At 37.7% G+C, this 26758-nt stretch overlaps 1 non-coding gene across 1 annotated transcript; it reads left to right on the top strand.

Moving 5' to 3' along the window:
* The first annotated feature begins 3372 nt into the window (after nucleotides 1-3372).
* LOC130022883 (U6 spliceosomal RNA) lies at nucleotides 3373-3479 on the top strand. Its single transcript, XR_008792329.1, has one exon. It is a non-coding gene; the product is annotated as a U6 spliceosomal RNA (small nuclear RNA).
* The last annotated feature ends 23279 nt before the right edge of the window (nucleotides 3480-26758 follow it).

A 26758-nucleotide genomic window follows, 5' to 3' on the forward strand; every position in this document is an offset into this window, starting at 1 on the left:
ACTTGTCTCCAACATTTGACCAGGTGACAAAATAGGACTTGACATTTCAAAGTAGTCAAAAAGGTATATGATTATAATGTTAATCCTCATTAACTTGCTAAGAGCCAAATAAAAATGATACAGGCTCAATGATAGCTAATAAATGAAAATCTGCTATCAGATTTGTGAGGAGGCTAACTCTTTCTGACAGTACTAGTAAAATTCCTCTGGCCTGGAGATGTTCATTAAAAGTTTTTCAATTCATGTTCACCCAAGGAAGTCTCATAATTTGCAGTGCTATCAACTAGAAAAGGCTACTTAAACCAATTGTATCATGTAGCCTCTATAATGAATTAAACTCCAAGTTTTGTTGTGTCTGCATGGGGAAAAGTCTACAAAAGCTCTAAAAATAGAAAGTCTTATAAGAGATAAGAAATTGAAGGCAATTCATCTGCATTGATGACAACAAACATTGCTTCAATAATATAGTGTATAAAAGTGGAAAGGTGAAGGGAAAGACAATTTTTCTGAGTCATTGATGGTACACTTTTCCTTTGCCAGTGCTTTGTGTCTGAAAATAATCTGCTTTGTCAACAATATCTTGTAAGTTTGAAATTGTCCAAAGGGGGAAAAGAAAACTGTTCAATTACTGGTCACAGTGACTTCCAAGCTTTTCTATTTAATTTTCTCCCCTTCCTTTATTGTTGTTGCATAGACTGGAAGCATCTAATACATTCAGTTGTAAAAATCTTGCATGTGCACACAGATTTGTACTTGTTTATCTTTCATTCATTTATTTATCTATTTGGCCACACCTGGCCATGTTCAGAGTTGACTCCTGGCTCTGAGCTAAAATATCACTCTAGTAGTACTTAGGGGGACTGTATTGGATACAGGGGATCAAACCCAGATAGTCTGTGGGCAAGACAGACTCCTTACTAACTGTACTATTACTCCTTTGCCTAGTTATTTTTTTTTTTCATATTTAGGCATTTAATTGTAGTGCTTGCTGAGGGCCATTTTCTTTAATTACCGTCCACATACTTTTTCAAAGGAAATTGCACAATCTGCTCCTGTGTCAAGGCTCCCAGAGCCAGAACCACCAGAACTCCTATTGGTGCATCATTGGGGATTAAACTCAAGGTCAATTTGCTTGCCTGGCAGATGTCGTTTGTCACTGAACCATCCGCCAAATTCCACTATTGTCTTTATTTCAAATTCTTTGCTAAACTCTGCCTCCATCTGAAAAAAAAAACAGGAGATGATGATCAGATTTTAATTCCAAAAGTTTTCCTTTTGAAGGAGAGAGTTTATTTATGTTCACAAGTAATAGAAAATGGATAAAGAGAAAGTTGGAAAGAGCACATGTATCTGAAGTCTCAGCTGAAGTCTAAGTTTACTGCTTTGAAGTTTAGACAAGTCTTTTGGTACATCTGTTAATTTCTCTGCAGATTCCTTATGTGAAAATGACTTAGAATAATATGTAATTCACAGGATTGTGAATTATTCCACACACAATGGAATTTTGGGGGTGTAGGGAGACACAACTGGTGATGCTTAGGAGTTACTTTTGGTTCCACGCTCATTAATCACTCCAAGTGGTGCTTGGGAAATTGTATGGGATGTTGGGGATCAAACCCAGATTGACTTCGTGCAAGGCAGATACCTTATCAACTGTAGAATTGTTCCAGCCCCATCAATAGATGTTTTATGTGGGTTATTCAGGAGTCAGAGAAATCATTACAAGTGATCAAAAACGAGTATACTCAAATTAATTTTAAATAAACAGCACAGCAGTAGGGCGTTTGCCTTGCGCCTGGTCGGCCTGACCAAGCCAGGTTTGATTTCTCTGCCTCTCTCAGAGAGCCCCGCAAGCTATGGAGAGTATCTCGCCCACACAACAAAGCCTGGCAAGCTTCCCATGAGTATTCAATATGCCGAACACAGTAACAACAAAGTCTCACAATGGAGATGTTAACTGGGCCCGCTCCAGCAAATCGATGAACAATGGGAGGACAGAGCTACCAATGCTACAAAATGTTGATATCTATTCCTATATCATGAGTACCCTGAGTATATCAGAATAATAAGCCTTCATTTTAGACTATGGCTAAACTAAGCTTCAACAATTTATAAACAGTGTTTTATGACTCAACTGTCCTTATTTTATATACGAAAATCTCATAGTGTATCCATTCTTATTCCAAGGTTTGCTTTAAATTCTTCAGGCAATAGTAAGTTAAATAAGTTATGCAACGGCAATTGTTCCAGTCTGATGACACAATATTAAATATATGTCATATTCATGCAAGTGCGGAGAAATACATATATCTATATAGACAGAAATTCATTAGGTAAAACAAAAAATATTGAATTTACTTAATGTATCATGAAAAATGAAAGAAGTAACCAGGTTTACATAAATCTCTACTGATGAAAAAAGCTTTTAAATACTGACTTCTTATAAATGATAAATTTATTGGATTAGGAACCAATAACAAGAGTTCTATAAATACAAAATCCTTCAGGGAAGAAAATATTCTTATTCATTGTTCTTTCTAGCAGAAACAAGATTACTTTTGTCTAAATTAAGTATAATTTCTACTTAATTTATTACTTTGTATTGCACTTTGAGATACACTAAGCATGAAATTATCCAATAGAAATAAATTTCCTTCTACTCCAATGATACTGAGTGAAATAATGTTAACTATTCTTCCTGAAAATTTTAGAAGACAGAAAGTAACCTGAACATTTGCCATGTAATTTACTCTCTAAATAGTAGGCTTTTCTACTTCTAAACTTTAAAGACATGAGAAACACATGTAGGTGCACACACGCGTGCGCACACACACACACACACACACACACACATACACACCACAAAATAACGCTAAGGAAGACTTTACTCAAGAGGGTGTGATGACTAATATAAATATAAAGAGCACTTAAATGGAGTCTTCTTGTGAAGAAAACATAGAGTCATCTCATAATATACGGAAAAGTGGAAATTTATAGTGCAGAAGTAGATTCCTTCCTTTTTTTATGTTAAAGAAACATCAAGGAAAGATTCTGATTAAACTCACCTAATGAGATTGTAGCCTGGGGTCAACAGAAGATGAGAGCACAGACTAGTAGGTTAAAAGTAGAGAATGAGCATCCTAACTAAGAGGACTTAGCAGTAATCTTGCTAAAATTGCAAAAACCAGAGAACATGTAAACTTAAAACTCAGTGTCTGGCTGAGAAGAGATAATTTACAAAAGACTCACTAGAATCTGGTCAGTTTGAGAATCTGGACGAATTAATAAGAAATAATTAACATTTATATTTATATATATTCAATAATAAATCATATTCATAAAATATTAATATTATAAAAATTTCTAAGGGTGGTGCTCGCTTTGGCAGCACATATACTAAAATTGGAATGATACAGAGAAGATTAGCATGGCCCCCGCACAAGGATAACATGCAAATTCATGAAGGGTTCCATATTTTTAACTCTCATTCAAACTCGAAGGAACGGTACACTATTTTCTGGATAAAGAGCAGCTCAGGAACTTCATAGACTCAAAACCAAACCTAAAAGATGGGCTAAAGGGATTACTATAAGACAAGACAAACCCTACAAGCACAACAAATCCTTACAGAAAGACGACACAAAACCCCATAAAAATAATCTCTCTCAATGTCAATGGTCTAAATTCACCAGTTATGAGACACAGGGTGGCCAACCAAACATTCTGTTCCCTACAAGAAACTCATCTGAACAGTCAGAGCAAACACAGACTCAAAGTTAAAGGATAGAAAACAATCCTGCAAGCAAACAGTTCCCTCAAAAAAGTTGGGTTGGCCATACTCGTATTCAAAAACATCAATTTCAGGTTGAAAAAGATTAGAAGGGACAGTAAAGGCCATTTTCTATTTATCAAGTGATACATACAACAGGAAGAAATCACACTCTTAAATGTATATGCACCTAATGAGGGAACAACTAAATATTTAAAACAACTGCTAACAGATTTTAAGGCAGACATTGCTAGCAATACAATAGTAGCTAGAGACTTCAACATAGCTTTATGACTTCTGGATAGATCAACAAGAACAAACCTCAGCAAGGAAACATTGGCTTTGAAGGAAGAAATAGAAGAGAGATGACTTATAGACCTATACAGGGCTTTACACCTAAAAAAGAAAGAATACATGTTCTTCTCCAGTGCACACGGAATATTTTCCAAAATAGACCATGCGCTAGGCCACAAAACGTACCTTAATAGAATCAGGAAGATAAAAATAGTATCAACAATCTTTTCAGACCAAGATGCACTGAAGATAGAAGTGAATCACACACAGACACGGAGAACCAAATTAAACACCTGGAAATTAAACAGCTCAATATTGAACAACGAGTGGATCAGTAAGCAAGTCAAGAACAAAATCAAAAGATACCTGGAAACAAATGAGAATGAAGACACGAGCTACCAGAACTTATGGGATGCAGCTAAAGCCATGTTAAGGGCAAAATTTATAGCTCTACAAGCATTTCTCAGGACAGAAGAAAGGGCCTACATAAAAAACTTGACTTCACAGCTCAATATCTTAGAAAAGGACAAACAAAAGGAGCCCAAAACCAGGCAAGGAAGAGATCATAAAACAACGCAGAAATCAAGGACATGGAAACCAAAAAAAAAAAATATTCGAAAGATCAATGAATTTATACACAACCTTCTCTCTCTCTATTTCTCTCTCTGTTTGTTAATTCCTAAAACATTCTGTATAATGTTTTTCATATATCAAAACACCATGAATACTTTTTGAATTTCTAGGAAATTGCAGAGCACCTCTGTGGAATCATGCTTTTCTCACATTTCTCTTGTTTGGTAGATCATTTTGTTTTACAATAATATTTTTAAAATCCCAATAAAATGCTTTCCCCATATAAACTAACAAAATAAATTATAATTTCTGCAATTAGTCTTGTGATATTGTGGTATTTGGTACAAATAACTTGTTGAATAAATACAATAATCAGCAAAAAAATGTTTTGCAAATTATCCTGACCAAATTATATCTTGGGTGTGGGTTCTGATTATTTAACTTAAGATTTGTGGACTTTGCAATATTAATTCTTCTTTTAAGTGTCTCTTTCTTTAATTTCCAAAAATGCACCTTACAAATCTCTTAGAGGTTCATAAAGTATAATATATCTGTCTTTAATGTAAGCAATCAGTATATTTAGATAAGATTTTTCTTGAAAGCAAATGCCATTTAGTTGTGTCTGAAAGAGCATGGTAGAGCTATACAGAAAATAGTGGCAAACCAGACAGAAATCAACCAGAAATCAGAGGATATGGATTCTACTTGGGAATAAAATACTAACAACAACATGACAATTTTAAACTATTACTTCGGCATAGAAATTAAAGGGTTGAAACCCTGTTCAGAGATTAGTAATGGGCACATGAAATACAATTTCAGATCACACATTCAGGGATAGACAGAAGAGTATGCCTAGTGGAAATTGGGACCGAAAGAGAAGGGCAGCAAGAACTCTAGGTAATTTAATTGGTCTTTTTACAATAATTGCTGGATCATTAATGCATAAACTCTTTCAAGTCTAAAATTTACTTTGACACAATTGAGTTCTTTACCCATAAAGTTGATTTGATTTTTTTCTGTATAAAAATTATTTGCATGAAAAAGGCTTATTGAGTCAATTATTTCCATAGAGCATTCCCATTATTGCAGTTCATACATCCCTAGAAGTGATTTCCTTATAGTCAAAAATTTGATGATTATAAAATCCATTCATTGCTTCAATGCAAATCTAAAGTTTGAGCTCTGTGAGTGAAGAGGAAAAGGAGACAACTAATTGGTTCTTTAAAATACTGTCCCCTAAAGAAGTAGCTAGTCAAAGTAAATTATGGGAAAAGAAGGTGCCTTCTGGGGAACATCTATTTGACTCTACACTTGCACAGGAACACATGACAGACTTTTTGACTCCTTTTCATGTCCAGGCTAAAGGCAGGAAAAGCCAAAGACAAAGAGGTGGTGTATTATAAGAGGTAGTCTGTGGGTCCTTTCTACAGAGAAGCAAACAGTAGCAAAAGGACACAGGTTACAGGGTTCCAGCCACAGACTTTAAACTTGGAAGACATACAAGATATAACACAGTGAGACAGGACCTGTTCTTTGTACACCAGAGAGGGCATCTAAAAGATAGGACAAAAGACATTGCACTCAAATAAAGGAGAAATAGACCTGGATTCGAAGGGGAGGGACCTAGAACCACTCACTGAACTGTACAATACCCTACAGCTTTATAAACTTATGGGGCTTTGTATGTCAAACTTTCGATCATTACTCAAGGATCCACATAGACTGTGTCAATTTTAAGCAATTTCGCAGTAGCAGAAATGAAGGGTCAATCTTAAAGGAAATCATGGAAAAAGGGAGTAAGATCTATTTGTCCCTAGAGGCCAAATATTAAAGAAACTAATATATGTACTAATAGAAGTAGCCACTTTTTAACCAAGATACATAAGGTGCCACATCCTATTAGGAGTAAAATCTCATATTAATGATTTAGTTAAACCCTAAAACGTCCACAAAAGAACAAAAAATAAAATATAAGGCAGGAAAGAGTATAACATAGCACTCCAACATAAGTTAAATGTTACAATACCATGAATCAAAACTTAGCACTGCAGCATTACAGGGTGGGATGGGGGGATGGAGGGTGGGAGGGATACTGGGATTCGTGGTGGTGGGAAATGGGCACTAGTGCAGGGACGGGTATTTGATCATTGTATAATTGAAACCCAAGCACAAAATTTGTAAGTCTACAACTGTACCTCAGGGTGTCTCACTAATAAAAATTTTAAAAAATCTCTAAAACCTAGATTTATATTGACCTTATTTTTAATTAAGAAAATTACAGTATCATAACATAGTGGGTAGGGTGTTTCTCTTGCAAGTGGCCAACCTGAGTTCGATTACTTCGCCCCTCTCGGAGATTCTCACAAGCTACCAAGAGTATCCTTCCCACACGGCAGAGCCAGGCAAGCTCCCCATGATGTATTTAATATGCCAAAAACAGTAACAACAAGTCTTACAATGAAGATGTTACTGGTGCCCTCTCTAGAAAATCGATGAACAATGGGAGAACAGTGCTACAGTGCTACAATATCATATCAGAATGAACTCCTATAACTAAAAATCTCTTAATCAATAGAATGAACTGAAAAAAATAATCTGCTAAGGCAAATGGAAAGAAACATGAAAATGGAAACAAAAAAATAAAAATAAAACGATGAGAAAGTTAAAGATAGAATGAATGAAAGATATAAAACAGAAAATATTGTACCACAGAGTTGCAAGAGAAAACAAGCAAGGAACTGAACTGATAATGGGGCTAGGGGTCAGGAAACTACAGTATCTGCCCCCCCAGTTTTCTGATTTGGTGCTTTCCTCAAATATAATTTTTGTGATGATCACAAAGAATTGAGAGTATATATAGAAGTAGAAAGTAATGCAATAACCCACAGAAGTTAAAGCAAGGTGCCTAAGAGGGAAAGAACCCAGTAGAAAGTGGGAATAACTTGGGCAGCTTTTTATCCTGTCCATTTTGATATTTAAATCATCCCATTCTCCTGCTCCCACCTTTAACCTCCTGAAAGATTGAATATACTTTGAATTTTTTAGGACCTGACTCTTGTTTTTCCACTTCTACAAAACTACATAGCGCTGGTGGGATTATGAAGAATTAGGGTTTGCTCAGTGGTCACTTAAATTCTTCACTTTCCCCTCACTACCCCTAAGATAAAAAAGGAGAGATGTTTGCAGGGCACCATGAAAAATCTCCCTTTTGGAGTTTTACCACCTTTATTAGGATTGGTGCCTAGCTTAGTCTCTGATAAGACCTTTTATGTTTCTCACCCTTTTTAGTTTGCTCTTGCTGTTTTGATATTACCCATTACTTTGTTTTCTACCTGCCTATTAAGTATTGATAGTGTTAACATTATAATACAAAAATTAAAATTCTGGGAATGAGAGGTTGAACCCAGGTCGACTGCGTGCAAGGCAAACGCCTTACCTGCTGTGCTATGGCTCCGGCCCTATTATGAATAATAATAATAATAATAATAATAATATAATAATAATAATAATAAAAATGCTTGGGCTGGAGCATTATATATAATAGGTAATATATATATATATAATACATAATAGGGCCAAAGCCATAGCACAGCGGGTAGGGCATTTGCCTTGCGCGCAGCCAACATGGCCAACCACAGTTCGATTCCTCCACCTCTCTCAGAGAGCCCAGCAAGCTACTAAGAGTATCTTGCCCGCACAGCAAAGCCTGGCAAGCTCCCGTGATGTATTCAATTTGCCAAACACAGTAACAAGTCTCACAATGTTACTGGGCCCTCCCGAGCAAATAAATGAACAACGGGAGGACAGTGACAGTGATAGTGATATATAATGCTTATTATATATATATAATATACCTATTATATAATGCCCATTATACATAATAGGCATACAAATTAAGCATTTACTGATAATGAATAATAAAGAATTTTTAATGATATTCATATTTAGCATTTAGTTATTGTATTCCAGATGGGAAACTAGGCTATAGAAAGGCAATACTGCCCTCTGAGGATACTGGATGGTAGGGGGTACATGGCGAGGATGTCAATAATAGTCTTGGGTATTTTCTATTTGTTCTCTTAAAACAGGTAAATTTTGGGCCCCAGTGACAGTGCAGAGACTAGAACTTTTGCCTTGCACACAGCTGACTCATATTGATCCCTGGCATCCTATCTGATCTCTTAAGTACCACTGGCTATAATTCCCAAGCATAGAGCCAGGAGTAAGCCCTAAGCATTTCCCAGTATGGCCAAAAAGCAAACAAACATGAAATAGAACACAAAACAGACAAAATTAGTGGAAAAGGAATGCGGAGTTGAATGGCATTTGTTTTGAAAGGGGGTTGGAGGCAAAATTAATTTGTGGATCTCTGCTCTAGATCTTTCAATTTAAAAAGATTTATCCATTTTTGTAATAGAAAATGCACACTTGAACTTGTTTCAGAATAGCCACTCCTAAGCAAAAACACCAGAAAAGAGCATTGCCAGAACTAGTGCCTCATTGAGAATGGAACTGATCCTGAAACGTGAAATTCAAATAAATTTTGATGCTGCTTTTAGGTTGTAATTAAATTACTACTGGTTTTGGAGTATCTAAACCTTCATTGGAATTTTGCCTTAGCCAACTATTTTAACTTCGTAGAGTCTCAGTTTTTATATCTTTAAAATAAGAGTGATAACACTTCAAAAGATAGGTGTAAAAATTAAATGTGATTATCCACTGGAAATGTCTCACACATCAGACATGTTCACATAAATGAAATTGGAAGAGTTAATCAATTTTCTTAAAAACTAGTTCCTTAGAATTCTATTTAGAAATAAGCCATTGAAACATTACACAGCATATTTTTCCACAAAACTATTTGCTTTAGCTCTTAATGCTGTCACTGTCCTCCTGTTGTTCATTGATTTGCTCAAGCGGCCCAGTAACGTCTCCATTGGAGACTTTGTTGTTACTGTGTTTGGCATATCGAATATATCATGGGTAGCTTGCCAGGCTCTGCCGTGTGGGCGAGACACTCTCAGTAGCTTGCCGGGCTCTCCGAGAGGAGCAGAGGAATCGAAGTTGGGGCGGCCATGTTGGCTGCGTGCAAGGCAAACGCCCTACCGCTGTGCTATCACTCCAGCCCAGCTCTTACCACTACCGGCAAGCTACCGAGAGTATTTGATATGCCAGACACAGTAACAACAAAGTCTCCAATGGAGACGTTACTGGGCCCGCTCGAGCAAATCGACGATCAACGGGAGGGCCTTTATCTTTATCTTTTATTATTACCTATTTTTTGAATTATTTTGTTGATCATAAATATCTTTGCAATAGTGATGATGCAGTGAAGATGTTTTATTCAGTTATTTATAATTTTTATCTCGAAGGTATTTCCTTTTTTATTAATATCTACTGGAATTTGTTGCAAGTTTAAAATATGATTTAAATTCAAATTTTTCCCAAAATGACTTTAATGGATTCCCAAAATAGCACAATACCTAGCATGAGTTTGACATCTTGCAAATCAAATGTCCAGAGCTATTGAATTTTCTGGAATAATTTCAGAATGCTACTTGAAAGACATATTTGTGGTTGCATGGTAGATATTCAGTGTGCTTTTTCCCAAAGTGAGGTCTTGCCTCTTTGTTTCATTAAAAGTCTAAAATGAGTTTTTCATTAATTGAATTTATTGCCTCGTAAATACTTAGACCTGTATTTTTGTAGAAATACTTTATAGTGTAGATATTTCCATTAAGACAGTTTTTTTTTTCTTTTTGGATACATCTAGAAAATTATTCAAACCTTTCTGACCTTTACATATTCTGCAAATAGAAAAAGGGACGTGAATCAGGTATTTCTGTGGGCAAATAAACAGAGTGCTGTATCTTGTGAAAAGATAAACAAGTTTGAGAAGAACTGGTATAGCATAATTTAGTTTCTTCTATCAGCCATCTGTTATGCTTATTTCTTAGGAAATGAGGACAAGCAGCATATTTTAGCTATTAAATAAAATACTCTAAGCCACCATGCAGAGCATAATGGTAAGTCTTCGGACATTCTGCTTCTCTTCCTATATATCCTACTTTTAAAAATAAAAGAGATAAGTAAAAATAAAAATTAAGCTATATAGTACATTCCTCTTTAAACATACATTAAAGGGAAAGGAAGTGGGATTAAGCAAAGAAAGGAGTGAATTGAAATGCAAGCGTCTGAGAGTTAAATGCCCCTGCAGAATGGAGAGCATATTGATAAATGAATGAAAAAAGTTGTCCTCAAGTGAACCACCATGTCGAGCTTTTGTTCCAGACTCTGATAATCAGAGGTCAACTGCCATGGATTGATTGTAACCTTGGATGAGGAAGCACTAGGCAGTCAAGTTAATGTCCAATGTACAGACCAATAAGGATGGTCTCTGAGTAGCAAGAATATTAAGGTCTTTAGAGCCCGGCAAGCTACCGAGAGTATTCGATATGCCAGACACAGTAACAACAAAGTCTCCAATGGAGACGTTACTGGGCCCGCTCGAGCAAATCGACGATCAACGGGAGGGCCTTTTAATTCCCAGAGGAGAATCTAAAGGGAAATCACTCAGAATCCACCAAAACACTAGAAAGAATGAATTTTCACTTCGAAAAACACCAACTTTCCAAAAAAATGTCTGATTTATTTCAACAAAATTTTAGTGACTGTGTTAAGAGGACTAAATTTATTTCAGAATGAGGAAATCTTTAATACTTAGGTAACCAAAATTTGTGGGGAGTTAAGATAGAAATAAATTACTGCACATCAAGAGAGACTATGATATGTGTCATAAAAGAGGCAAAGTGATCTAAAGAAGTTAATGTAACCACTAGAGAGGTGGTTACATAGAGTTATAGTTACAGAAGTCTTGAGAAATGTGAGGTATATGAGAGGAACCTTCAAGAGTTGATTGCATTGAGACAAAGTAAGATAAAAGACTTCCAGGAAGAGGGAATAAAGTTATGTTACCAGTGGGCTCTCAGAAACTGTTCATTGATGAAGAGCTAAGAAATCCCTTAAAAACTAGACAGTACGTGCTTTTATTATTGAATTCATATAACAGTCACTCAGGTGGAGGGAGCAAAAATATTCTTTCCTTAGAAATTATCACCAACAAAATGAAAGAAGCACTTACCTCACATACCACTAATACTTGAAAAGAATCTATATTTTCTTTACCTTTCATAAATGATAAAACTAAGGTTTTTAAAAGCAGTAGAATTTTACATAGAGTTTAGATTTACTTGGATAAGTGTTAATAAACAAGTTATTTACACTTATCCTGCATTAACATGCGCCTTACTAACATACAGTCTTCCTGCATTACCATATGCCTCAGAGACCTGGGTCCTTTGAAAACAGGATGAGAACACTACTTGGGTCTCCCAAAGAGGAATCAAAAGAGCTATGCTTGGAGTATCATGCTTCACTCATGAGAGAAGGAATCCGAAATTCCAACCTCCGTCCATGATAGATAATCAGGAACTCTGTCTCATTTGCCAAGACATCGAAATCAGATGGGCTGGACACATAATGCGATTTGGAGATGACCGCTGGACTAGAGTCAATACCGACTGGATTGCACGGGACGTCAAAAGATCGCATGGCCGCCCACCTATGAGATGGTCAGACTTCTTCATCAAGACCCTGAACGATCGGTTTGAGGCTCTGCTCTGTACATACCTTTTCATCTATACTAGTTGACATCAGTTCAAGGAGTAAAATCTTTAGTGACCTATATGAAATGCTCAATCAAATTCATAGTGTTGTCCTTCATAGTTTTTATCCCACCCTCAACTTCCACCTCTATGAGGAAAGCAAATCATACCTATGTCTGCAGAGCAACCCTTCTCAGGCTGCTGTCTTCATTGTGTGGGTACTTATACCCATTAGTCCTCTATGTTGATGACCATTGGCAGTTATGAGTTCAAATTATTTCATGATCTAACATGAAAGGTGTTAGGTAGACCTAACACCTTTTTCTGTGTGGAGATCCTATACAGAATCATTTGAACTTGATTTTCTCTATAACTACTTTCTGTTCACTTCTAAAAAACGTTCTTGTATTTAAGCTTGGGTGTTTTGGGATTATACGGGTAAAATAAAAGTTCAATCAAATACAAATTCTTAGATTTAAATTCTGTCAGGTTTCTCTACTTACGCCTTTTACCGCGTAGGGCGTTTGCCTTGCATTCAGCCTACATGGCCAGCCTGAGTTCGATTCCTTTGCCCATCTAGGAGAACCCAGCAAGCTACCAAAAGTATCTCGCCCGCTCGGCAAAGCCTGGCAAGCTCCTCGTGAAGTATTTGATATGCCAAACACAGTAACAACAATCCTCACAACGGAGACATTACTGCGCCCGCTCAAACAAAACCAATGAACAGCAGGAGGACAATGCTACAGTGCTACAGTGCTACCCCTTTACCCTGGGCAAAGACTGCAATTCTTTTCTCTTCTGTGTACCTATAATTAATGTTTCTTTCCTATTCTGTTCTTCTAAAGGGTAAAGAAACCTGAAAATGTGAGTTGGTGGAGGCTTGATCCATATTCCCATATTTTTAACTCTAAGATCCTGCAGTTATTCTTTGTGGGATCATCTAAATGATCTCCCATCCAAGTACTAACCAGGCCCGACCCTGCTTAGCTTCCGAGATCAGACGAGATCGGGCGCGTTCAGGGTGGTATGGCCGTAGACGATCATCTAAATGAAAATCCTTCAGTCACTAAGATCAATACACTTCAAAGTCAATTCCCATCTGTGGTTCTGATTTACAAATTCCTTTTCCTATTGATGGATAGGACTTTTATTATTTTTTTCAATCATAAGACAGAATTTTAAAGGCTCCTATTTACCCACCAGTGTTTCTAAGTTTTGAAGGTAAATGTATTTTAATCAGTTCCACCTTATTTGTGAAATATTTCTAATGGCACTCTTTGAATATAGTTTTTTTACTAACCATGTGTCAGTAAGATAAATGGTTTGTGTTAATGTAATCACCTTGGAGGGGCAAGCAAAGCCAATAAAAAGTTTTTGAATCATGAATGGAACATTCTTTATCCCCCCTAAACAAAGGCCACGTCTATCCAGTGCCATTCTGGTATTAATGGATGATAGACTCCTCTTCAGTCTTATAGATAATCCTATCATCTAAATTTTAGTGATTCTTATTAAATCTATGAGAAATATCTTTTTCAAGTATACAAATACATTAACAAGATTTGCCTTTTTAAACAATCCACCTATTTCTATTTTTAATATGACAAAAATTCATAATTCCAAAAAATCATTCCCTTTTATATGAAAATTCAAGTATCTAAAACTTGGCACCTAAAATAAAATACCATGAGGAGTAATTTTAGAATATATTATATATCGAAATTTCAGATAGTGTGAAGTATCTTGACATGCAAAATGTAATGCTCTTTAACATTTTTAGGCAGAACTTACTTCCAGGCCCATACTTAGGAGATCCTTCATCACTTACTTTTATTTTACAAGTTTTTAACCAAAAAATAAAATTCTTGCTTCAATCTTTAAGCTTCATGCCTTGTTTTTAGACACAACAAAAATTTATCACACTGAGCTTTGCATCCCAGCCTAACCTGTCCTCACATAAATGGGTAATAGCAAATAGATCATAAAATTATGTCATTAAAGTAGATTTTATTGATGTTTTTGTTTGCAAGTTTTATCAGGTTGTACTCAAACAAAACCATCTTCCCAATTATTCTTAATGAAGTGAGTATAAAGTTGAAACATTTTTATGACCTAACAGACCAATTAAATATCTGGAAATTAATGTAGCTTGCATTTGCTCAGACCATCCAATAAGGATTTTATTTTTTGAGCACCTGTGCATCTTAGCATGACCTCAAAACCAATGAAAGCATTTAATATTGAATTCTAGTCATTGGTTACGTGTCAGAATTTACCTTAAATCCATATAAAAATAATTCTCAGTGATGGTTATAATTTCTAACAAGTAAGAAAACTGAAGTCTCACATCCACTAACTGACCCAAGATCACTCAAGGTTTAAGTGCCAGATGACCTACTTTCTGGACTGACAGATTCCAAGGAGTTTTGCATTTTTTTATTCTACTTGATCTTGGATTTGAGATGAACTGAGGCAAAAACTAAATGACAGTTATCACTGAGAATATATGCAAGCTAGTATGCTCTTAATTCTCTGTTTAAAATCCTATTTTCTCCAAACTATTCAGATATGGGAAAGGGAGTAGAAGAAGAGTAACAAATTTGGGGGTATGATTTTACACTTGGAGAAAGTCTCCTGTGTATCTCACAGTAGGGTAAATGAGGCTTACTCTAACTCATTCCCTTACAGTTAAAGGTCAATATAGTACAACAAACATTGAGTTATCAGGTACTTTCTTGGTAAATGACACCAGTGTTAATTTGATTTGGAAACACAAGTTGACTCACACCCTAATCTGGAAGACTGACAATTAAATTTCTATTGTTCTTTTATCTCCAGGCTAAAGAAATTGTGAAGCATATTAGTTAGGCACACTTTTGTTTCCATTTGAAAACTGTCTGCTGCATATGGGCTATTTGGTCTGATTCCCAGTCCTTAGATGAACCACAGACTAAATATATTTCCTCATAAATATCTTCCCCTTCACCTTATTCACCAGGATAAATGTCACTTCTGAGAGTCTGGGCTGCCATTGGAGCTACATTTAGTTTTATAGTTTTTTTTTAGTTCTGTGGATGCCCATTGTAATCCAACTCACAATTATTACCAGCAATGTCAATGTGAGTTTATTTTACGATTCCTTTTCAAATTATTTAAGTTATCATCTTTGCATGTATTCTTCTCTTGATTTTGATGAATGTCTCTATGCAAATAACAAACATAATATCTATGTGTTAACCTTTTCTCTCAGCATTTTTTGTTTAATAAACGAATGCACAAAAACAGGAATCAGAATAAGAAACCTCAACTTATAGACAATGAAAAAAATAGCTATTAAAACTAGAGACTACTATTGAACTCAAATGAATTATCTTGTTATTGAGACACTCTAAGCAAAACCAAATCTGACATTAGAGTGTCCTATCTTATCACCCATGATAAACCCCCCTCTTTCAGTGACTGACTCACAAAATTCTACTAATTCCCAAACATATATTGATTCATTTAGAACACAACAAATGGAATTATGTGTCTGTATTCTAAGTTGAAGATCATGATGGCGTATTATGTGTTCCAAAAAATTAATTAAAAAATAAATACCAGGCTATACATTGCATTAAGTATTTTTCATCAAAAAATTAACTATGAAGATGCGATTTCTTGACTATTATAAATATTTGTAATTTTTAAAATAAAGTTTTCTGTTGTCCTTGGGTAATAATATCATACTATGTTTATTATATCCCACAAATGATTACAATCATTCTATGTCCATCCCTATCCTTGTGACTCATTTCACTTAGCATGATACTCTCAACGTCCATTTATACCCATTTATAAGCAAATTTCATGACTTCATTTTTCCTGGTGACTTTGTATTATTCCATTGTATTATCTTATCTGTAGATGTACCATAGTTTCTTTATACAATTATCTGTTCTTTCCAGGAAGACACACCCATGGTTGAAAGTTTGTCACAAGTGAGAGGAAAGAGGAGAAGGCACTTAGGATAGAGAAGGAACCGCACTTTCAATGATAGTTGGAAACGGTCACTCTGGTCAAAAAAAAAAGAAAATGAGTCCTGAGAGAGAAGTGTCTGCTATAGAGGCCGACTGGTGAGGCAGCATGGAAAGAAGGAAACTGGGGACATTGGTGGTGGGAAATGTACACTGGTGAAGGGATGGGTGTTGGAACATTGTATGACTAAAATCCAATCATGTGTTGGATATAATTACCATAGAAATATGATGTTACTCTTATATGAAACACATGAATACATTCTTCATCAATTCAAATTTGACTTCGTTATTTTACCTATTTTGAGGTTTATATATTCACCATATATTCTACAGAAACTGAAACCTTAAATATTTCTTTTGTATAAAGTTATTTTTGATCACCCTACTATTTTCTGTTGGAAAAATACATATATGATATAATTTTATTTCTTATGACCACCCATCACCAAGGAATAGTGGTAGAAATAGTAGAAGTAGCAGCCATAATAGTAGTAGAAAAATATTAGTGGTAGTTGGTACTTAAAAAGAAAAAAAAACTTGATGTTTTTGGGTAAAAGTTATTCACTTATTGACCAAGACAGATCTTAATATCTGTTCTACCAATTCTTTTAGGGCCAGGAACACAAGTCATATATTAGAACCTAGTTTGTGCAAACCCGAGTTGAATCCCTCGTACCATAAGGCTTCAAGAGCCATCAGATCCCAGCAACACTGTCAGGAGGTGATGTCTTATTAAAATTAGCCATAAGTCCTGGTAAATAACTAAAAAAATAGAGTGCAGTCATTTTAAGCAGGAAGCTTTGATCCCTGGCTCTGTATGTTTCCTTGAACACTGCTAGGAGTGACCCTTGAGCACAGAGCTGAGAGTAGTTCTTGGAGTACTGACAGTTATAGTCCAAAAAGCCAAAACAAAATAAAAACAAACAGGTGTGCAGGCTGAGCTGGGACCAAAACACAGATATGGTGTCACAGAAGCTTTTGGATGGCAGGTCCCAAGTAGTGGTGTCTCCAAACTAGTGATGTGAGCTGCAAAGAAGAACTAAAAACAAAATCTACAGGTTAGAGGGCCACTTGGAGGGCTTCCCAATTGTGGCCCCACCAGGTCCCATAAGAACTACAAATTGGGGACAATATGATGAGAGGCAACAATGAATATAAAGACCCCTTCTGCAGCCATTGGTGCCTAGATGAGCACGTAGGAAAGAGGGGACACCTGAGTTTTTAGAAATGTACCGGTTGTGAGACTCGAACTGTAACGTAGCATCTGTGCCAATACATGGCCTCTCCCTCTCCCCTCTACCACCCTTGGTACACTGTTGGTGGGGGCCGTAAACTCCCGTGGTGGCAGCCAGTTAATTTCCCCTTTCACAGTGCATTGAAGCATAACTCAGTCTCCTATACCAAACTCTTATGAGGACAGCCTCACCACCCCAACCACATTAGGCCAATAGTCCACTAGCCTATTCCAATCAAAATATCCCCAAAACTCACCACAATAATAGTAAACACAAGAACCTGTACAACCCCAATCTGAAATAACACATTCCCTGAATCAGTGCTAGAGGCCTGACACAAGTCACACAGAAGCACCAGAGAGGAAGATAATATCCTTGAGGGAAAAGAAGCGATCACCATCTTCTGAGCTCACCCAGAGTTCTTCCAGACAGTGACAGGAAAAGATTGATATTGAATTGGTGGGATCCATATCCAAACAACTACAACATCATGAAGAAAGCCCAGATCCTCACTAGAAATGGATGAAGAAAAGACCCCTAAAGACTCAACAAGGATACCCACATACATAATTTTCCAATAAATAATTCAGAAATGAAATAGTGAAGATGTTTAATGAGTTCACAGAAACAGTGGAATGGGCATCCAATAATATATAGGAGAATATGAAAGAGACAGTGAAATGAACAACACATAAAATACAGGAAGAAATGAGAGCAGAAATAAGAAAACTATAAACAAGTGGCACTAATAAAAAATTTGGTACATGAAATGAAGAACTCAGGGAATCCTCAACTGTAGAATGACAACAGCCAAAGATAGAGTCAGTGACCTTGAAGATTAGCTGCAGAAAGCATCCAGGAAACAAAGGAAGATGGAAAAGGACCTCAAAACAGTTCAAGCGTGGGTAAAAAACAAGAGATTTAGGGGATTAATTCAAGAGGAACAGCATAAAAACTATCAGAATATCAGAGGGAAAAGGAGGTAACCCCAATGAGGTAGTAACTGTTAAAGACAACATTATTGAAAAATTCCCAGAACTGTATAATTCAGGCATCCAGATCCAAGAAGACTGACGGCCACCAGCTAAAAGGGACCTTAATAAAAAGACTCCAAGACTTATCATAATAAAAAAGATGAATACCATAGAGACACAGTACTGCAAGCAGCAAGATCAAAGAAGGAAATCACACACAAAGGAGCATCCCTAGGATTTACAGCAGACTTATTAGAGAAAACCCTCTGAGCCTGAAGACAGTGCTAAGATATAGTGAAAAAATTCAATGAAATGAATGCTTCACAGGAAAACTTTTCCTGCTAGACTCCCATTCAGATTTGAAGGAACAATACTCAACTCCATGGGTAAACAACAGCTCAGGAACTTCATAGACTCAAAACCAACTCTAAAAGAAGTACTGAAGTGAATACTGTAAGACAACACAAATCCAACAAACGGAACAAACTTCTACAGAAAGGTAGTACAAAACCTCATGACAATAATGTCAATTGTCTAAACATGCCAATTAAGATACAAAGAGTAACAAAGTGGATTAAAAAACTGAATCCAACATTCTGCTGCCTACAAGAAAAATATTTGAACAGTCAGAGCAAACACAGATTCAAAGCCAAGGGCTAGAACACAATTCTTTAAGCAAACATTTCCTTCAAAATATTCAAGGTGTCCATTCTAGTATAGTAAAACATAGCTTTAAGGCTTGAAAAGTTTAGAAAGGACAGCAAAGGCCATTTCTTAATAATCTGGGGATATGTATATCAGGAAGAAATCACACTCCGAAACGTATATTCACCCAATGAGAGGCTAGCAAAATACTTAAAACCACTAGTAATAGACTTCAAGGAGGACATTGCAGCAACACAATAGTAGTCTCAGACTTCAATGCTTCCTTGTCACTGCTTATTGATCAAGGAGACTAAAACTCAGCAAAAAAATGTTGGTTCTGAAGAAATGAATGGAAAAGAGAGGGCTAGTTGATATATAAAGGGCTTTTCACCCCCCAAAACTGAATACACATTCTTCTCCAGTGCACATGGAACATTTTCCATGATAGACCACATGGTGGTCCACAAAACATCACGATCACGATCACGACCACCCTGTTGTTCGTCGATTGCCTCGAGCAGGTGCCAGTAACGAATTCTTCGTCCTAGCCCTGAGATTTTTTTTTTAAAGTGCCATATTCAAGGCTTTTTCAGGGTCAGGAGAATGAGACCCATCATTGTTACTGGTATTTGGCATATTGGGTATTCCATGGGGAGTTTGCCAGACTCTGCCGTGTGGGCAGGTTACATTTGGTAGCCTGCCAGTTTGTCCAAAGTAGGAATGAGATGATAAGATGTCCCGCTTCCGGGAGCTGAGTGTGAAGATCTCTGGATCCTGGCCGTTGCTGGAGTTACACGGCAGTTGGTGGGTGTAACTGTCTAGTTACTGGCAGGTGCAGTCCCAAACCGTGCAGGCTTGGAGATCTCAGCCCCGGGTCCCACACACCTGGGTTCCTCTGCCAGTTCTTTTATGCGTGAGGCTCATCCAAGTGTGTGGAGAGTGGTCCCAGCATGGCCTTGGCTGGGACCCGGTGGTCTTCAGCTGTTGGGCCCTGGTGGAGACAGTCAGGCACAGGGTAGGAGACTCTGCCTTGTTCTCTCCCAGGAGCTGAGTGTGAAGATCTCTGGATCCTGGCCGTTGTTGGAGTTACACGGCAGTTGGTGGGTGTAACTGTCTAGTTACTGGCAGGTCCAGTCCCAAACCGTGCAGGCTTAGAGATCTCAGCCCCGGGTCCCACACACCTGGGTTCCTCTGCCAGTTCTTTTATGCGTGAGGCTCATCCAAGTGTGTGGAGAGTGGTCCCAGCATGGGACATACTTTAATAAAATGAATAAGATAGAAATTGCATAAGGTCTCTTTTCAGACCACGAAGCACTGAATAACATAGAAGTCAATCACACACAGAAGAGGGGCCTCAAATGAAGCAACTAGAAATTAAGCAGCTTGTTGCTGAACAATCAGTGGGTTATAGAGGAAATCAAAGAAGAAATCAAAGTTTTATGGAAACAAATGAGAATGAGGACACAAGCTACCAAAACTTGTGGGACATAGCTATAGCAGTGTTAAGAGGACAGTTTATAGCTCTGCAAGCATTCACCAGGAAGGAAGAAAAGGCGTCATATCAATAACTTGACTTTATAGCTTAAGATCTTAGAAAATGACCAACAAAGGACCCCAAATCAGGTGGAAGGGAAAAAAATAATAAAACTTAGAGCAGAAATCAATAAGCTGAATTCTTAAAAAAGCAATCTAAAATATCAATGAAACCAAGAGGTGATTCTTTTAAAAAATAAACAAGATCAACAAACCTCTAGCAAGACTCACAAAAGAGTTAGCCAGAAGTTTAGTAAGCCAAATCAGAAATGAAAAGGGGGACATCACAACAGAAACCACAGAAATTCAAAAGATCATCAGATATTACTTTGAGAGTCTATATGGCATAAAACAATCTCTTGATTGACCTAGGAGAAAGGGATAAATTTCTGGATTCCTATAACCTCCCAAGTCTGAGCCAAGAAGATTTGGACTACCTGAATAGACCTATCACTATCAAGGATAGTGAAACAATAATCAAAAGTTTTCTAAAAAACAAAAGCACAGGTTCATATGAATTCACTAGTGAATTCTTCCAAATATTTAAATAGGGCATATTGCCAGTCCTTCTCAAGCCTTTTCAGGAAATTGAAGAAGCAGAAACATTCCCAGACAATTTCTATGAGGCACATGTCACACTGATAACAAAAGCAGACAGAAACAACACGCCAAAAAGGAAAGTACAGCTGGATGAATACAGATGAATGCAGATTAATACAGATGCAAAGATCCTAAACAAAATACTAGCAAATAGAATTCAGTGACTCATTAAAGAGATCATACACCATGACCAACTGGGATTCAACCTGGGGATACAATGCTGGTTTAACATTCTCAAGTGAATCAACATAGATCATCATATCAATAAAAGAAAAGATAAGGCTCCACCAAAGGACAGCGTGGACCCCAGCGCGCGTCCAGCTCTGGGACCGGCGCGCCCAGCAGTCCACCGGCCCCCCCCCATCCAGGTGGGCTGGAGGAGCCCAGCAGAGGCCCGCCCCTGACCCCAGACGCACCGCCCGCCCACCGATCCCCACCCTAAGACAGCGCGGACCCCAGCGCGCGTCCAGCTCCGGGACCGGCGCGCCCAGCAGTCCATCGCCCCCCCCCCCCCAGGATCCTGGGAGGGAGTGGCCTGGGACTGGCTAGGGGCATGGCCTCTAAGAAGGGGGCATCGCCTCCTAAAAGTGGGTGTGGCCTGCTTCCGGGCGGTCGGCCGCTTATGAGGCCGCAGGTACATCACTCTCCAAGCAATTTGAACCTTCATCCTTTCATCCTTTTCATTAACTTGTTACCTAATACCAACCAAAAATTTCTCACTTCTTCTACTACAATTCAACAAAATCCCACTCGCCTACTCCATTTCCAACAAAAGTCTTGTTTAAAAATAGCTATACAAGCTCAGTAGTAAATAGCACCTCCTCCAAAAGTTTCACTCAATGTCAGTTATAAAACAAAGAATAACGCCTGATTGAGAAGAAGGTCAGACTCAGAAAGGTAGAAGAGGACCATCTAGCAGCAACAAAGCTGAATGGCTCCTGGCAGTCTCTCCTCACGCAACCAGAACAGTAACAGCGAGTGTGAAGGACCAAACCACACTGGTCGCAATGGTAAAGCAACGCAAAAGTCCACCAAACTTTCTTATTCAGGAGGCTAGCCCAGAAGACACCAACAGTACTATAGCGTTAGACAAACTCTCTGACAAGGAATTCAGAAGGGAGCTACTTAGGATGCTTAGGGAACTAAAAGAAACAATGGAAACCAATGCCTATAAAAGACAAGAGGATTTGAAGGCAGAAATGAGGAAAATGCAATCGGAAATGTCAGACCTGAAAAACCTGGTAGCCGAATTGAAAACCTCAGTGGAAGGCCTCAGCAGCAGAGTAACAGCGGCTGAGAACAGAATCAGTGAGCTCGATGATCAAGTTCAGAGACTTGTCAGAAAAGAGCCGAAAATGGAAAAGAGACTCACAGTTTGAGAAGAGATGGCAAGAGAAGATCATGAGGAAGCCAAGAGGGGTAACATAAGAATTATTGGAGTCCCAGAGGGACAGGAAGAGAACCTTGATGAAGAAGAATCTGTCAAAGAAATCATTGCTACAACGTTTCCAGAGCTGAAGAAAACTTGTCACCACATCCAGGAGGCCCAAAGGGTACCGGCTAGAAGAAATCCCAATAAAAATACCCCAAGACACATCCTGATCAAAATGACCAAAACCTTAGACAGAGACAAAATTCTGAAAGCAGCAAGATCGAAGAAAGAAATCTCTTACAAAGGATCATCCTTAAAATTCACAGCTGATTTTTCTGATGAAACCCTCAGGGCCCAAAAACAGTGGTGGGACATAGTGAAAAAATTCAATGAATAAATGCTTCTCCAAAAATACTTTACCCAGCGAGACTCTCATTCATAATAGAAGGAACAACACACAGTTTCACAGACAAACAACAGCTCAGGAACTTCATAGACTCAAAACCATGGTTGCAAGTACAACTAAATGGGCTACTTTAAGGCAAGACAGGCCTCTCAAATACACCAAATTTCATCAGAACAATGGGACAAAATCCCATAACAATAATCTCTCTCAATGTCAATGGGATAAACTCACCAATTAAAAGACATAGAGTGTCAGGATGGATTCGAAAATTGAACCCAACATTCTGCTGCCTGCAAGAAACACATCTCAATAGTCAAAGCAAACACAGACTCAGAGTCAAAGGCTGGAAAACAATCCTATAGGCAAACAGCTCCAAGAAAAAAGCTGGGGTAGCCATCCTAATATCAGACCACATCGATTTCAGAGTGAGGAAGGTCATAAGACACAGTGAAGGCCATTTCTTATTGATCAAAGGATCTGTACAACAGGAAGAACTTACAATAATAAATGTATATGCATCTAATGAGAGACCAGCAAAGTACTTAAAACAACTACTCATAGATTTGGAAAATGACATCGATAGCAACACAATACTAGTAGGAGACTTCAACACCGCTTTGTCACCTCTGGTTGATAGATCAACCAGACTCAAGCTTAGCAAGGACATACTTCATCTGAGGGAAACATTGGAAGAAAGGGACTTAGTACATATATACAGGAAACTTCACCCACAAAAACTGAATACACATTCTTCTCTAGCATACATGGAATGTTCTCCAAGATAGACCACATGCTGAGCCACAAAACATGCCTACATAAAATTAAGAAGATAGAGATTGTATCAGCAATCTTCTCAGACCATAATGCGCTGAAATTAGAAGTAAATCACACACAAAAACAGAAAGCTAAATCAAACACCTGGAAATTAAACAGTGCGCTATTAAACAACGAGTGGATTAGACAGGAAATCAAAGAGGAAATCAAAAGATTCCTAGAAACGAATGAAAATGAGGACACGAGTTACCAAAACTTATGGGACACAGCAAAGGCTGTGTTAAGAGGAAAGTTTATAGCTCTACAAGCATTCCTCAGAAAGGAGGAGCGAGCCCACATAAATAAACTAACCTCACAGCTTAAGAACTTGGAGAAGGACCAACAAAAGGAGCACAACCCTAACAGGAGGAAGGAAATAATAAAATTCAGAGAAGAGATTAATGAGATGGAAACCCAAAAAACAATCTGAAAGATCAATGAAACCAAGAGCTGGTTCTTTGAGAAAATTAACAAGATCGATAAGCCCCTAGCAAAACTCACAAAGAAAGGGAGAGAGAAAACCATAATAAACCGAATCAGAAATGAAAAGGGGGTCATTACAACAGAAACTACAGAAGTTCAAAGGATCCTCAGGGAATACTTTGAAAAGCTTTATGCCACGGAACAACAAAACCTCGAGGAAATGGATAAATTCCTAGACTCCTACAGACTCCCAAGGCTGAACCAAGAAGACCTGGAATACCTGAACAGACCTATCACCATCAAGGAAATTGAAATGGTAATAAAAAGTCTCCCAAAGCACAAAAGCCCTGGCCCGGATGGATTCACCAGGGAATTCTTCCAAATCTGTAAAGAAGACTTACTCCCAATCCTCTTTATGCTTTTCCATGAAATTGAAATATCAAATACACTTCCGAACAGTTTCTATAAAGCAAATATCACACTGATACCAAAAGCAGACAGAAAAAACACAAAGAAAGAGAACTATAGGCCGACATACCTGATGAATACAGATGCAAAGATCCTCAACAAACTACTAGCAAATAGAATCCAACTACTCATCAAAAAGATCATACACCATGACCAAGTAGGATTCATCCCAGGGATGCAAGGATGGTTTAACATTCGGAAATCAATCAACATAATCCATCATATCAACAAAAGAAAAGATGAAAAGCATATGATCATATCAATAGATGCAGAGAAAGCATTTGACAAGATCCAGCACCCCTTTATGATGAAAAAACCCTAGCCAAAATGGGTATAGAGGGGACTTTCCTCAGCATAGTTAAAGCCATCTACCACAAGCCTACAGCAAGCACCATCCTCAATGGGGAAAAACTGAGAGCCTTTCCTCTAAGATCAGGGACGAGACAAGGATGCCCACTCTCTCCACTGCTGTTCAATATAGTACTGGAAGTACTTGCAATAGCGATTAGGCAAGAAAAAGATATTAAGGGCATTCAGGTAGGAAAGGAAGAAATCAAGCTCTCACTATTCGCAGATGATATGATACTCTACTTAGAGAACCCAATAACCTCCACCAAAAAACTCCTAGAAACAATAGACTCGTATAGTAAAGTTGCAGGCTATAAAGTCAATACCCAAAAGTCCATGGCTTTCCTATATGCAAACAGTGAGAGAGAAGAAAGCAACATGAAAAAAACAATCCCGTTCACAATTGTGCCCCAGAAAATCAAGTACTTATGAATTAGCTTAACTAAGAAAGTAAAGGACCTGTACAAAGAAAACTACAAAACGCTACTTCAGGAAATAAAAGAGGACATGAGGAAATGGAAAGATATCCCCTGCTCATGGGTCGGGAGACTTAACATTGTCAAAATGGCAATACTACCGAAAGCATTGTATAAATTCAATGCAATCCCTATAAGGATACCCATGACATTCTTCAAAAAATGGAGCAAACACTCCTGAAATTTATATGGAAAAATAAGCCCCCACGAATAGCTAAAGCAATTCTTGGGGAAAAGAAAATGGGAGGAATCAACCTCCCGAACTTCAAACTGTACTACAAAGCAGTAATAATTAAAACAGCATGGTACTGGAACAAGGGCAGAACTGCAGACCAATGGAACAGGGTTGAATACACTGACATCTCCCCTCAATCAAATGATCATGTAATCTTTGATAAAGGTGCAAGTAATGTGAAGTGGAGTAAGGAAAGCCTCTTTAACAAATTGTGCTGGCATCACTGGACGGCTACATGCAAAATAATGGGCTCAGAACTCTGCCTAACACCATGTACAAAAGTAAGATCAAAATGGATTAAAGACCTCAATATCAGACCAGAAACCATAAGGTACATTGAAGACAAAGTTGGCAAAACCATCCATGACATTGAAGCTAATGGTATCTTCAAAGATGCCACACCACTGACTGAGCAAGCGAAAACAGAGATAGATAAATGGGACTATCTTAAACTAAGAATCTTCTGCACCTCCAAAGAAACAGTGACCAAAATACAAAGACAGTCTACAGAATGGGAAAGGATATTCGCCGAATACACATCTGACAAAAGGTTGATATCCAGGATATACAAAATACTGGTTAAACTCCACTCCTGGGAATATATCCCAGAGAGGCAAAAATGTATAGTCGAAGTGACATCTGCACTTGTTTCTTCATTGCAGCACTCTTTACAATAGCCAGAAACTGGAAGAAACCTGAATGCCCAAGAATAGATGACTGGTTAAAGAAACCTTGATAAATCTACACAATGGAGTACTATGTAGCTGTTAGAAAAGATGAAGTCATGAAATTTACATACAAGTGGTACAACATGGAAAGTATCATGCTAAGCGAAATGAGTCAGAAAGAGAGGGATAGACATAGAAAGATTGCATTCATCTGGGGGATCTAAAGTAACAAAATATGAG

This window comes from Sorex fumeus, unplaced genomic scaffold, assembly GCF_029834395.1.
Source record: "Sorex fumeus unplaced genomic scaffold, SorFum_2.1 ptg000002l, whole genome shotgun sequence".
NCBI lineage: Eukaryota > Metazoa > Chordata > Mammalia > Eulipotyphla > Soricidae > Sorex > Sorex fumeus.